This window comes from Bufo bufo, chromosome 2 (genome assembly GCF_905171765.1).
Source record: "Bufo bufo chromosome 2, aBufBuf1.1, whole genome shotgun sequence".
NCBI lineage: Eukaryota > Metazoa > Chordata > Amphibia > Anura > Bufonidae > Bufo > Bufo bufo.
This window is the reverse complement of record NC_053390.1, coordinates 79,499,731-79,512,612: the sequence shown is the minus strand read 5'-3', so window position 1 is coordinate 79,512,612 and position 12,882 is coordinate 79,499,731. Positions and strand designations below refer to the sequence as shown.

Genomic DNA, 12,882 nt, shown 5'->3' with positions numbered 1-12,882 from the left:
GTCTGAACTGCAATACCAAGTGAAGTGCTATCAAATGGACAGCCCTGTGCTTGGTAAGGAGCAAAGAGGCTGCGGCACTCACTTTAACATCGCGGTCTCCTCAAACAGCTGATTGGTGGGGGTGCTGGAGTCGGACCCCCACCATCTCATAACTCTCTGAGTACAGATCTCATCGATGTTACCTGCAGTTCTATGTAACACCCCACATAGCACAGTGAACTATTGTGTTATGTGGGGTGTTACATAGGACTGCATGGGACATCTACTACATTATCTGTACACAGAAAGCTATCACTGTTATCTGGGCTGTTACATAGGACTGCAAGTGACAAATTAAAATTTTAGTTGCCAAATTTAAAATACATATGATTATGATAAAAAAAGACTTGGAGGAGAAGATGAGACACAGGTCACAGTAGTAAGCCAGCTCTACATATAGGGGAATACAGCACCACCTACCTGTTACATCCAGTGACTTCTCCTGTCATGTAGATCTTCTCTTTCCTCTTCTCCGCCGTTTGACCCAGACCACCATGACAAATTATTTCAGCCGCATCTCGTCTCTGCAGAGTTTGTTACACAGACATGTTAGAGTTCTCATAATTGGGGTCATTTATCAAACTGGTGTAAAGTACAACTGGCTTAGGTGCCTACAGCAATCAATCAGATTACACCTTTAATTTCCAAAGAAGCTGTCAAAAATGAAAGGTGAAATCTGTTGCAATGGGTAACTAACCCAGTTCTACCTTACACCAGTTTGATAAATTACCCCAAAGGTCCCTATAGTGTCTACAGCAATTATAATAGCACCTAAAGTGCCCCCAGTAATAATAACACCCTATATTGTGCTCCAGGTAATAATGCCTGTATAGTGTCCCCAAAAATAACGTCCCCTAATAGAAACGCCCCCACACTGCCCCCACACATTAATTTCCCTCACGCTGCTACTATATAGTAATTTCCCCCACACTGCCCCATACAGTAATTTCCCCCACACTACCCCATATAGTAATTTCCCCCACACTGCCCCATATAGTAATTTCCCCCACACTGCCCCCATATAGTAATTCCCCCCACACTGCTCCTATATAGTAATTTCCCCCACACTGCTCCTATATAGTAATTTCCCCCACACTGCTCCTATACAGTAATTTCCCCCACACTGCTCCTATTATAGGAGCAGTGTGGGGGAAATTACTATATGGGGTAGTGTGGGGAAATTATTACTATATTGGGGTAATGTGGGGAAATTATTACTATATGGGGGCAGTGTGGGTGAAATTACTATATGGGAGTAGTGTGGGGGAAACTACTGTATGGGGATAGTGTGGGGGAAATTACTATATAGGAGTCCTATATAGTAATTTCCCCCACACTATCCCCATACAGTAATTTCCCCCACACTACCCCATATAGTAATTTCCCCCACACTGCCCCCATATAGTAATAATTTCCCCACACTACCCCCATATAGTTATAATATCCCCACACTACCCCATATGGTAATTTTCCCCACACTGCTCCCATATAGTAATTTCCCCCACACTGCACCCATATCGTAATTTCCCGCACACTGCTCCATAGAGTAATTTCCCCCACACTGCTCCATATAGTAATTTTCCCCACAAAGTAATTTGCCCCCCCACACTGCCCCCATCATGTAATAACCCCACACACTGCCCCCCATTAGATTATTTGCCCTGGCACTGCCATCCATTAGGTAATTTGCCCCCACACTGCCATCCATATAGTAATTTGCCCCCACACTGCCATCCATTAAGTAATTTGCCCCCACACTGCCCTTCATTAAGTAATTTGCCCTGACACTGCCATCAATATAGTAATTTGCCCCCACACTGCCCTTCATTAAGTAATTTTCCCCCCACACTGCCCCCCATTAGATAATTTGCCCCGACACAGCCATCCATTAATTTGCCCCCCACACTGCCATCCATTAAGTAATTTTCCCCGCACACTGCCCCCACAGTATTAATTTCTCCACACTGCCCCCACAGTATTAATTTCTTCACACTGCCCTCACAGTATTAATTCCCCCCATGGTAGTAATTTGCCCCCACAGTATTAATTGTCCCCCACACTGCCCCCAGAGTACTAATTTCCCCCACACTAGTAATTTGCCCCCACATAGTAGTTTGCCCCCCACTGTCTCTTCAGTAATGTACCCCAAAGTTGGCAGTTGGCACACAAAAAAAAAAAAAAAAAAGCTAATACTTACCTGTGTCCCAGTCGGCACTCACTCATCGATTGTGCAGGCGCACTGCGCACACACGTCAGTGTGCTGCGTCCGGGCACAGGCGCGGTGCGATGACGTCATCACGCCCGCCTGCGCCGGGATTTTACTACCGCCTAGGCTTCAGGCCTACTAGGCCTGAAGCCTATGGCGGTGATCGGCGGACATCGGCGGGGCAGGGAACTATGCGCTCCCGTAGTTTGTGGGCATTTGGGTCGGCGTTGGGCCCCCTCAGCAACGCCCCAATTATAATCCGCCACTGATCTCTTCATATCTATCTATCTATCCATCTATCTACAGATGCAGCTGAGCTAAACTTGATGGCTTAAGCATTAAGTAAAAAATGGCACAAAAAGGTTAACTCTTGCAATGTATTTCAATGGCTTTTGACATGTGTTACCAGCGTTATCAGGGTCAATTTTACCTCAGCTAAATCTGTATCTATCCATCTCATATTTTTTTTGTATATCTATTTATCTTCACAGACACATGCATTATGTCATTATTCAGAAATCTACTAAGTGTTCATGATGGAGAACAAAATCATGTGTTCTTTAGAAAGGATATTTGCTTATGCTTTACTATACGCAGATCCCAGGGGACTTGTGGAGTAACTGAGAAGCTTTCTTTGCAGGAAGCAAATTAGAGAAGGCCCTGGGAAATTCAGTTTTAGTAGTTCAGTTTTTTTTTCTATCCTATCTATCTATCTATCTATCTATCTATCTAGTCTTAGGGTGACCATACATCTTCTTTTTCCTGTAAATGTCCTCTTTCTGGGACCTAAAAAATTGTCTGGCCAGGATTTATAAATTACCAACAATGTCTGGGAGTTGTAGTCCTCTCCTCTTTTACTCCCTCTCTGAACTGTCCTCTGATATCTCATAATAATGGCCTGGACATTCTGGGAGTTGTAGTTTTCTTCTCTTATACCCCCTCTGTAAGCTCCTCTGATATCACATAATATGAGCCTGGACATGCTTGGAGTTGTAGCCCTTTCATCTTATACCTCCTCCCTGAAATGTCCTCTGATATCCCATAATAACGACCTGGACATGATGGGAGTTGTAGTCCTCTCCTCTTATACCTCCTCCTTGTAAGGTCCTCTGATGCTGGTATATAGATCTAATCTATCTATTTATCTCATATTATAATTTAGGGGGTCTACTATTTGTTATTATTTTTTAGAATGTGATAAAAAAAGAGATAGGCACTCCTCCTTCTGCAATGTATGTAGGACAAGGAAAATTTGTAGAATTTTTTTTCTATTATAAACCCAAAATAAAATACATAAAAAATATAAAAATTAAAAGATTTGCATGATCCAATATTGCACGTAATAGTAATAGCAAATTCACATATTAAATTAATGAAATAGTGTCCCCAAAATATTGCTTAATAACGTAGCATATAAGTGCAAATCACTATCTATCACTATTTCTATCACTAGGAGGATCAATCATGGACACAAAACAATAGACATATTTTCTAGATAATAATTATAAGACACCTCGACTAATCATGTTTTCAGGATATTAATTACAAGAGATTCTAATCATAGATTGTACATCAAATCAATTATTTACAACTATGTATTGCATGATTGTATGGCTATGTCGATCATTATTTATTACCTCAATGTATGAATTACTCTTATATGCTACGTTATTAAGTGATATTTTGGGGACAATATTTCATGAATTTAATATATGAATTTACTATTAAGTGCAATATTGGATCATGCCAATTTTTTTATTTTTATGTATTTTTTGGGCGGGTTTATAATAAAAAAAATCTACAAATTTTCCTTGTCCTACATACATTGCAGAAGGAGGAGTGCCTATCTCTTTTTTTATCAATTCTCTTTTTTTAATCAATTGGGATTAGGTGACCCAAATTGATAATGAACCCTCCAACACCCATTACGTTCTTTGTGTGAGCCCCTCATTAAATTTTTATTTTTTAGAATGTGTTTAGCATGTTGTATATCAAAACCAGTTTCAGGAGACCATGTTGGAAAACATTGTCTTTCTTTTAGTAGTATACACTTCACAACATTGAATTAGCAAAAAAGGAAAAGTCATGGAATTATGGAAATCACAGGATCATCAATAAAATGGAAACTGAATATTCAAAACATTTAATCAATTTATTTAATATTGGGTATCAGTTCCACTGTCATGGTAGGGCTCTTTGCCTACTGCTGTCCAACTATCCGGAGGCAGGGGCGCCACATTGCTCACCTTTTTCCTGCCCCACACATGGGTTCTTCTGGTTCTTCTCTGCTCTCCAGCATCACGACTGGCCACTGGAATCCTATGTTCTCTAGGGTGCATGTGCATGCTCCCTGGCTCTTAAAAGGGCCAGTACACAATTGTTCAATTGTTCCAATCTCTGACAGCCAATGGATGGACACCTGTCGGTACTTTAGGTACCATTCCCAAGGGAGAGGTGCCTAAGCTTTAGATATTCTAGTGTTTGCTAGTCCTAGTGAAGGTGCACTTATTCAGTTTGTCCAGGGCTGGCCTTAGGTGTTCAGGCGCCCTGTGCGAGCTAATCTTGTGGTGCCCCCCCCCCCCCCCCCCGACCGATTCACCTAAACATACACAAAGAGGAAAACAATCTTTGTAACAAACATTTTTTTTTTATTACAGATAATTTAAGTGCAAGTGCAAACAAGTACAATCATACCCAGTGTCACCCATAGCCAGTCTCCTGCCCCCATTAATCATACCCGGTGTCACCCAGAGCCAGTCCCCTGCCCCCCTTAATCACACCCTGTCACCTTTACCCAGTCCCCTGCCCTTCTTAATCATTCCCAGTGTCACCCTTACCCAGTCCTCTGCCCCCTCAATTAGACCCTGCCCAATGTGTGGTGTTTATGGCAGTCGGGCGCCCCTGTTGCCATGGCGCCCCGTGCGGCCGCACAGCTTGCACACCCCAAAGGCCGGCCCTGAGTTTGTCTACCTGTGTAACGATCTCTACTTGTTTACTGACTTTAACCTTCCGCTGCCTGTCCTGACTTATGCCTGTTTGCCATATTGACCCTCAGCTGCCTGCCCTGACCTCAGACTTGTTTCTCAGATGCGCATGAACTCTGCCTGCCCTGACCTCAACCCGTTTCCTGACTACAAGCATTGCCTGATCCCTTGGTGCATCTCTGACCCCTGTGGGTCAGCTTCCAACTAAACTGGGATTATTCCAAGAGGTAGTGACCAGGCATCTCCCCTGCAGCAAAGACCATATCCCTGTACAAGGGTTAAAACTAAGGGAATGCCAGGACAACTTCCTCAGGAATAGCCCAAAGTCAAACCGGTGAGTTGGCACAGTGGAACCACCCCCACTGTCCATTACTGTCCGACCAGCTGCAGGGGACTGGCTGTTCCCGTTAGCCAGACCCCTGCTGTATGCGCCGGCATTGGTGAAAACACTGATGCCGGCGCATTAACCCTCACTATGCCTCGGTCAGCGCTGACCGCGGCATGTGCAAGGTTTGTGGAGGGAGCTCCCTCCCCTTCCCCATTGGGTCCCCGCGCTGACCGGGACCCGATGGTAGGGAAGCCAGCCCGATGCATTCCAGCGGCATCGGGGCTGCCTTTCATGTAAGCCTGTGAGATTCAGACCCCTGGATCTCACAGGCAGGAAGGCTGTAAGTGTACACTCACATCCAATGCATTACAATACTGAAGTATTGTAATGCATTGTACGGGGGATCAGACCCCCAAAAGTTGTGGGGGGGGGGGAAGCACAAAAAAAAGTTAAAATAAAGTTTTGCATAATAAAAAAATAAAGTTTCAAGTTAAAAAAAAGCGTTCTTTTCCCATAATTAAGTAATTTTAAAATTTTAAAAAATCGACCGCCTCAAAAAAAAAAAAAAATGACATGATCCACCCTGTCAGGTGAATGCAGTAAAAAAAAAGGGCCAAAACAGCCTTCCCTTTACAAAAAGTGTAATACCAAGCGATCAAAAAAGCGTATTTAACCCAAAATGGTAGCAATCAAACCATCATCTCATCCTGCAAAAAATTAGATCCTACCTAAGACAATCGTCCAAAAAAATAAATAAATATGGCACTCTGAAAATGGCAACACTAAAACAAGTTTTAATTCTGCTCAAAAATGCATTTACTGTGTAAAACTGAACAAAAATGATAGACATATTTGGTATCACCGCATTTGTAAAAACCTGCTCTATAAAAATATCACATTATGTGAATACTGTAAAAAAAAATGCTTTTTTCACCTTGCCTCACAAAAAGTGTAATACCAAGCAATCAAAAAGTCTTATGTACCTTAAAATGGTACCAATGAAAAGGTCACCTTATCCCGCAAAAAATTAGCCCCCTCACTTTTTGAGGGTTTCCACTGTAGGGGTATTTTAGGGTCTCTTCAAATACAAAATGGTGCACAAAAACCATTCTAGCAAAATCTGCCTCCAAAATCCATATGGCGCTCCTTTCCTTCTGACAACTGCAAGGTGCCCATAGAGCAGTTTACCACCATCTATGGAGTATTTCTGTAAACTGCAGAATCAGAGTAATGCATATTGAGGTTTAGTTTGCTGTTGACCCTTGCTGTGTTGCAAGAAAAAAATTGATTAACATAAAAAATCTGCATAAAAAATGAAATTTCGCCTCCATTTTCCTTTAATTCTTGTGGAACACGTAAAAGGTTAACAAAGTTTGTAACATAAGTTTTGAATAATTTGAGGGGTGTAGTTTATAAAATGGCATCATTTATGGGTGGTTTCCATTATGTAAGCCCCACATTATGTAACTGAATTGGTGCTTAAAAAAATGATTTAGAAAATTTTGTTGAAAATTTGAAAAATGGCTTCTAAACTTCTAAGCCTTTTAAAAAAAATTAAATGACATTTACAAAATGATGCCAACATAAAGCAGACATGTGGGGAATGATGACTGATATCTATTTTATGAGGCATTATTATCTGTCTTAAAAGTAGAGAAATTAAAATTTAGAAAATTATGAATTTTTTTAAAATTTTGGTAAATTTGGGATTTTTTTTTATAAATAAAGGAAAAATATGAAGTACAATGTGTCATAAGAAAAAAGTCTCAGAATGGCCTGGATAAGTAAGTGTTCAAAAGTTATTACCACATGAAGTGACACGTGTCAGATTTTCAAAAAATGGCCTGGGCAGGAAGGTGAAAACTGGCCCGTGGTAGAAAGGGTTAAACACCTTGCCATGCTATTAATGAGATTAATAATAATTGTCTGAGGAATGTTATACCATACTGAATGCACACAAATCATCAAGATCTGCTGCTGGCAGCTGCCTTTGCAATTGCCAAACAATGAAGTCCCAGAAAGTGTCAATGTGAGATGAGTCTGGAGATGCTACAGGCCATGGTATCACATTTAGGCAACGCAGGCTGCGCGCAGTAGCATGAACAACACACGGCCTTGCACTTTCCTGCTGAAAACAGCTTAGGAAAAATGATCATACCACTGGTACTACAACAAAATTTATGTTACGCCGAGTTGTTAAAAATGTTGCCTCCAATTTCCTTTAAGTCTTGTGAAACATGTAAATGGTTAATAATGTTTGTAAATTAGTTTTGAATAATTTGAGGGGTGTAGTTTCTAAAACTGAGTAACTTCTGGGTGGTTTCTAGTACATAAGGCTACTTTCACACTTGAATTATTGCCTGATCCAGGAGGGATTAGCAAAAACGCTTCCGTTCTGATAATACAACCGTCTGCATCCGTTATAAATGGATCTGCTTGTATTATCTTTAAAATAGCAATGATGTATCCGTCATGAACACCATTGAAAGTCAATGGGGGATGAATCTATTGTCTATTGTGTCCGAGAAAATAGATCCGGCCCCATTGACTTGCATTGTGTGTCAGGATTCGTTTTGCTCCTCATCCCATGCTGCACAGAAAACCACAGCTTGCTGCGGTTTGCTCTCCGGTATGAGAACGGAATAGAATGCATTTTGGAGCATTCCGTTCTGTTCAGTTCCGCTTTGCCCCCATTGACAATGAATAGGGACAAAACGGAAGCGTGCTATGCGCGCATGCCGTCTCCAGTCTCTCTTCCTGCTCACTGCTGCTATGTCTACAGAGAGCAACAAGAGAGACAAGAGATGCCACACGCACATGGTGAGTGCCTTCTCTTCATACAGCTGATTGGTGGGGGTCTGGGATGTCAGACCCCTCCAATCTAATATTAATGACCTATCCTGAGGATAGGTCATCAATAGTGTCGAGCGAATCAAAGTGCACGAAGTGAACTTCGATCTGAATTTTAGGGAAAATTTGATTCACCGCAAAGGTGAATTTCAGCGTGCTTCGTAGTAACTAATCAATTTTCCCTGAAATTGGGTGACAAATAATACAAAAAAATCATACTTACTGTAACACCCCAGAGTTGTGTTACTACACGCCTCTACCCTGCTACTATCTCCTAAGAGCCTTTACCTTGTCATCTGATATGATTTTACAATATGTCATTAACAAATGTGCATAAACCATGTTAAATGTAGATTATTGTTGTAATTTACATGTTCACCAGCAGGTGGCAGCAATTTGTTGGTAAGGAGTTATTTCAATTTAGTATTTCTAAGCTGGAATGGTTCATTCCATCTTAACTCCCCCTCTGTGAAGGTGTGGACTATTCCCACAGCCTACACCGTGCGTGGAGAAGGAAGTTAGAAAGGAGTGCAGCCCAGCCCCTGCTAGGGGTAGGGTGTGTGTGTTAGGAGCTCCCCGATATAGGAAACAAAGCCAGAATCTTGTCTCGGCTGAGACATTGATCACAACCCCCAGCCTGAGCCCTGCAGCCTCAGCTGAATGACAGAAACCGCAGACAACCTCCAGTTCCAGGAAGAAAGCATCCCCTGAGAATATAACTGTGAGTAAAGTCCAGAGACCCAGGAGAAGCCATATTCCTCCTCAGCTAGTCCGTCCCCATAAAGAAGAAGACATAAAGAAGTGCAGAAGCCAAATTCCTGCCACCGTTTTAGAGCTACTAAGCAGACGTTCTCTCCTGCAAGCTTTACCAAAGGTCTGGACATCAATTTCTGCTGCAAAATCCCTCTATTACTCCTCCTATCAATACACTAAATTTATTACAAGTGAGCCAGGAGTCCAGCCGTGTCCAGGTAGGAGACACCGTTGACACCATTATCATCACCATACAGAGACATTATAGGCAATTACACCACTCTGGCATTCCTAACCTGGGGCGTGAGTTATAACATCTTGGAAGGGCCCTGGGGTAATACCCTGCACACGCTGCAATTGGCGCCACAAACAACTACAAAACATAGACTATCATCTACACCTGACCCAGTCATTGCATAATTTGGCATCAGTGTGTATACCCCGTATCCTGCTCATTGCATTACCTCATCCATTTGAGTGCAAAGAGCCCACTGCTGCCATCTTGATTGAAGATCCCGCCTGTGGTGACGTATGACATCACCGCGCTGGCTGACGTAATGACATCATCACGGGCTGCGCAAGATTTCGAAGTGGATCTTCAATCGAGATGGTGGCAGCCGGCTCTTCGTGATCAAATGGATGAGGTAAGTATGATTTTATTTTATTCAGATGCTGTGATCAGCGATGAACGCGGTATCTGAGGGGGTGCAATGTCGGGGGGCGGTGCAATCGTTGTTCCCTGTCATTGCACCCACTAGTTACAAGGAAATGCGATTCTTGACAAAGTAATTCGTCACAAGGTGAATTTTTTTGTAAAATTCAGCGAAGCAGCCTAATCAAATTTTCCATAACTTCGCTCAACACTAATAATCAATATAAAAAGCCTGGAAAACCCTTTTAAACATACATTTGAGCTCCTCTGTAGACTTTGTGGTCCTGTATTTGGAGCAGACGTCAATCTCTTGATGGTACAGTAGCTTTTTCCCACGTGTCAGTGGGATAAGCTCTGAGAAGCCTGAGGTTTCATTCTTCTCATGGGTGCTGGTGGATTTTGTTTATTTTTATAGAAAACGCTGAACCTCATAGATCCTGTATTTCAGAGGAAGTGTCCTGTCCTAGGCAGAGATCTCCAGAGCTTTACAGCTCCAGATGCGCACACACCCTCAGAGACACAACATTATTGGACAGTATACAGTAGTGTGTCCATAGTAGAAAAGTAGGAAACAGAAATTGCATAAAGGAGGTTGAATTATCCTATCTTTTCTACAGAAGAAACTGTGAAATGTGTTGAGGAACATGTGCGTTTTTTATGCACGGACTACCGTGCAGAAAAACCGCAGCGTAGTACAGTACCATCAAAGTGCAGAAAATTGAGATGCGGTGCAGATTTCCAAATATCAATTACGTGAATTACGTTTGCGGTTTAGTTGCGGGTTTCACTTTTATCCAATGAAGTATGAGATCTGTGGCAAAACCACATCAAATCCGCACCCAAAATCCCTGTTATAAATTGCGGATTTGGTGTGGATATGGTGCAGAAACGCGCAGAAATCCACGCAGAAATTTGTGCAGATCTTATGTGCGTTCACCCACACTCGTGTGCAGGTGACCTAGGGGTGCAGTCACATAGTCGTATGCATTTTGCTGCTTGGAAAATGCAAATCTGCAAAAAATACGGATGACATCCATGTTGCATCCGTTTTTGTTTTTTATTGCCGATCCATTGTAACTATTCTTGTTCGCAAAACAGACAAAAATGGGACATGTTCCATCTTTTTTGCGGGACTATATGCAAATTGTACACTGACCCATTCATTTTAAATAGGGCTGCCGAAAATGCGGACAGCACACCATGTGCTGTCCACATCTGTATGTCCATTCCACAGTCCCGCAAAAAAGATAGAACATGACCTATTCTGGTGTGTTTTGCAGACAAGAATAGGCATTGTTACAATGGATCCGCAAACAAAAACATATACAACATGGATGCCACACAGATGCCATCCGTATTTTTGGCTGACGGCAAAATACATACAGTCAGTTGAACGCACCCTAAGGGCTCTTTCACACCTGCGTTATTGTCTTCCGGCATAGAGTTCCGTCGTCGGGGCTCTATGCCGGAAGAATCCTGATCAGGATTATCCTAATGCATTCTGAATGGAGAGTAATCCGTTCAGGATGCCTCAGGATGTCTTCAGTTCCGGTACGGAACGTTTGTTGGCCGGAGAAAATACCGCAGCATGCTGCGCTTTTTGCTCCGGCCAAAAATCCGGAACACTTGCCGCAAGGCCGGATCCGGAATTAATGCCCATTGGAAGGCATTGATCCGGATCCGGCCTTAAGCTAAACGTCGTTTCGGCGCATTGCCGGACCCGACATTTAGCTTTTTCAGAGTGGTTACCATGGCTGCCGGGACGCTAAAGTCCTGACAGCCATGGTAAAGTGTAGCGGGGAGCGGGGGAGCAGCATACTTACCGTCCGTGCGGCTCCCCGGGCGCTCCAGAGTGACGTCAGGGCGCCCCAAGCGCATGGATCACGTGATCGCATGGATCACGTCATCCATGCGCATGGGGCGCTCTGACGTCACTCTGGAGCGCCCCGGGAGCCGCACGGACTGTAAGTATACTGCTCCCCCGCTCCCCACTACTACTATGGCAACCAGGACTTTAATAGCGTCCTGGGTGCCATAGTAACACTGAAAGCATTTGGAAGACGGTTCCGTCTTCAAATACTTTCAGTACACTTGCGTTTTTCCGGATCCGGCGGGCACCTCCGGCAACGGAAGTGCATGCCGGATCCCAACAACGCAAGTGTGAAAGAGGCCTTAGGCCCCATTCACACAACCTTATTTTTGCTCCGCATCCGATCCACTTTTTTGTGAATTGGATGCGGACCCATTTATTTTAAAGGGGCTGCATAAAATGAGGACAGCATCCGTATGCCTGTCCATTCCTGCAAATAAGATAGAAAATGACCTATTCTTCTCTGTTTTCCGGACAAGAATAGGCATTGTTACAATAGGTCCCCCAAAAAACGAATGCAACACTGATGTCACATGGACACAACCCATGTTTTTTGTGGATCTGCGTTTTGTGGACTGCAAAATACATAGTCATGTGAATGCACTCTTACTCTGTATAGCGCAGTAGGCTTAGGCCTAAGGCCTCTTTCACACGGGCAGCCGGATAGGTTGCGGGCGCATCGCGGGAAAATGCGTGATTTTTCCGCACGAGTGCAAAGCGTTTTAATGCGTTTTGCACGCGCGTGAGAAAAATTGGCATGTTTGGTACCCAGACCCGAACCCGGACTTCTTCACAGGGAGTGGGTTTGGGATCGGTGTTGTTTAGATTTTATTATTTTCCCTTATAACATGGTTATAAGGGAAAATAATAGCATTCTTAATATAGAATGCAAAGTAAATTAGGGATGGAGGGGTTATAAAATAAAATAAAAATTAAACTCACCTCATCCACTTGTTTGCGCAGCCCGGCTTCTCTTCTTTCTTCTTCTTTGAGGACCTGGGAGAAAAGGACCTTTGGTGATGACACTGCGCTCATCATATGGTCTATCACATGATCCATCACCATGGTGATGGGCCATGTGATGGCCATTTGATGACTCCGCGCTCATCACATGGTCCATCAACATGGTGATGGACCATGTGATGAGCGCAGTGATGTCACCAGAGGTCCTTTTCCTCCCAGGTCATCAAAGAAGAAGAA

At 43.1% G+C, this 12,882-nt stretch overlaps 1 protein-coding gene across 1 annotated transcript in view; it reads left to right on the top strand.

The window, feature by feature from the left end:
* Nucleotides 1-12,882, top strand: part of ITGA1 (integrin subunit alpha 1) — a 233,803-nt gene that overhangs the window by 120,918 nt on the left and 100,003 nt on the right. The window lies entirely within an intron of this gene.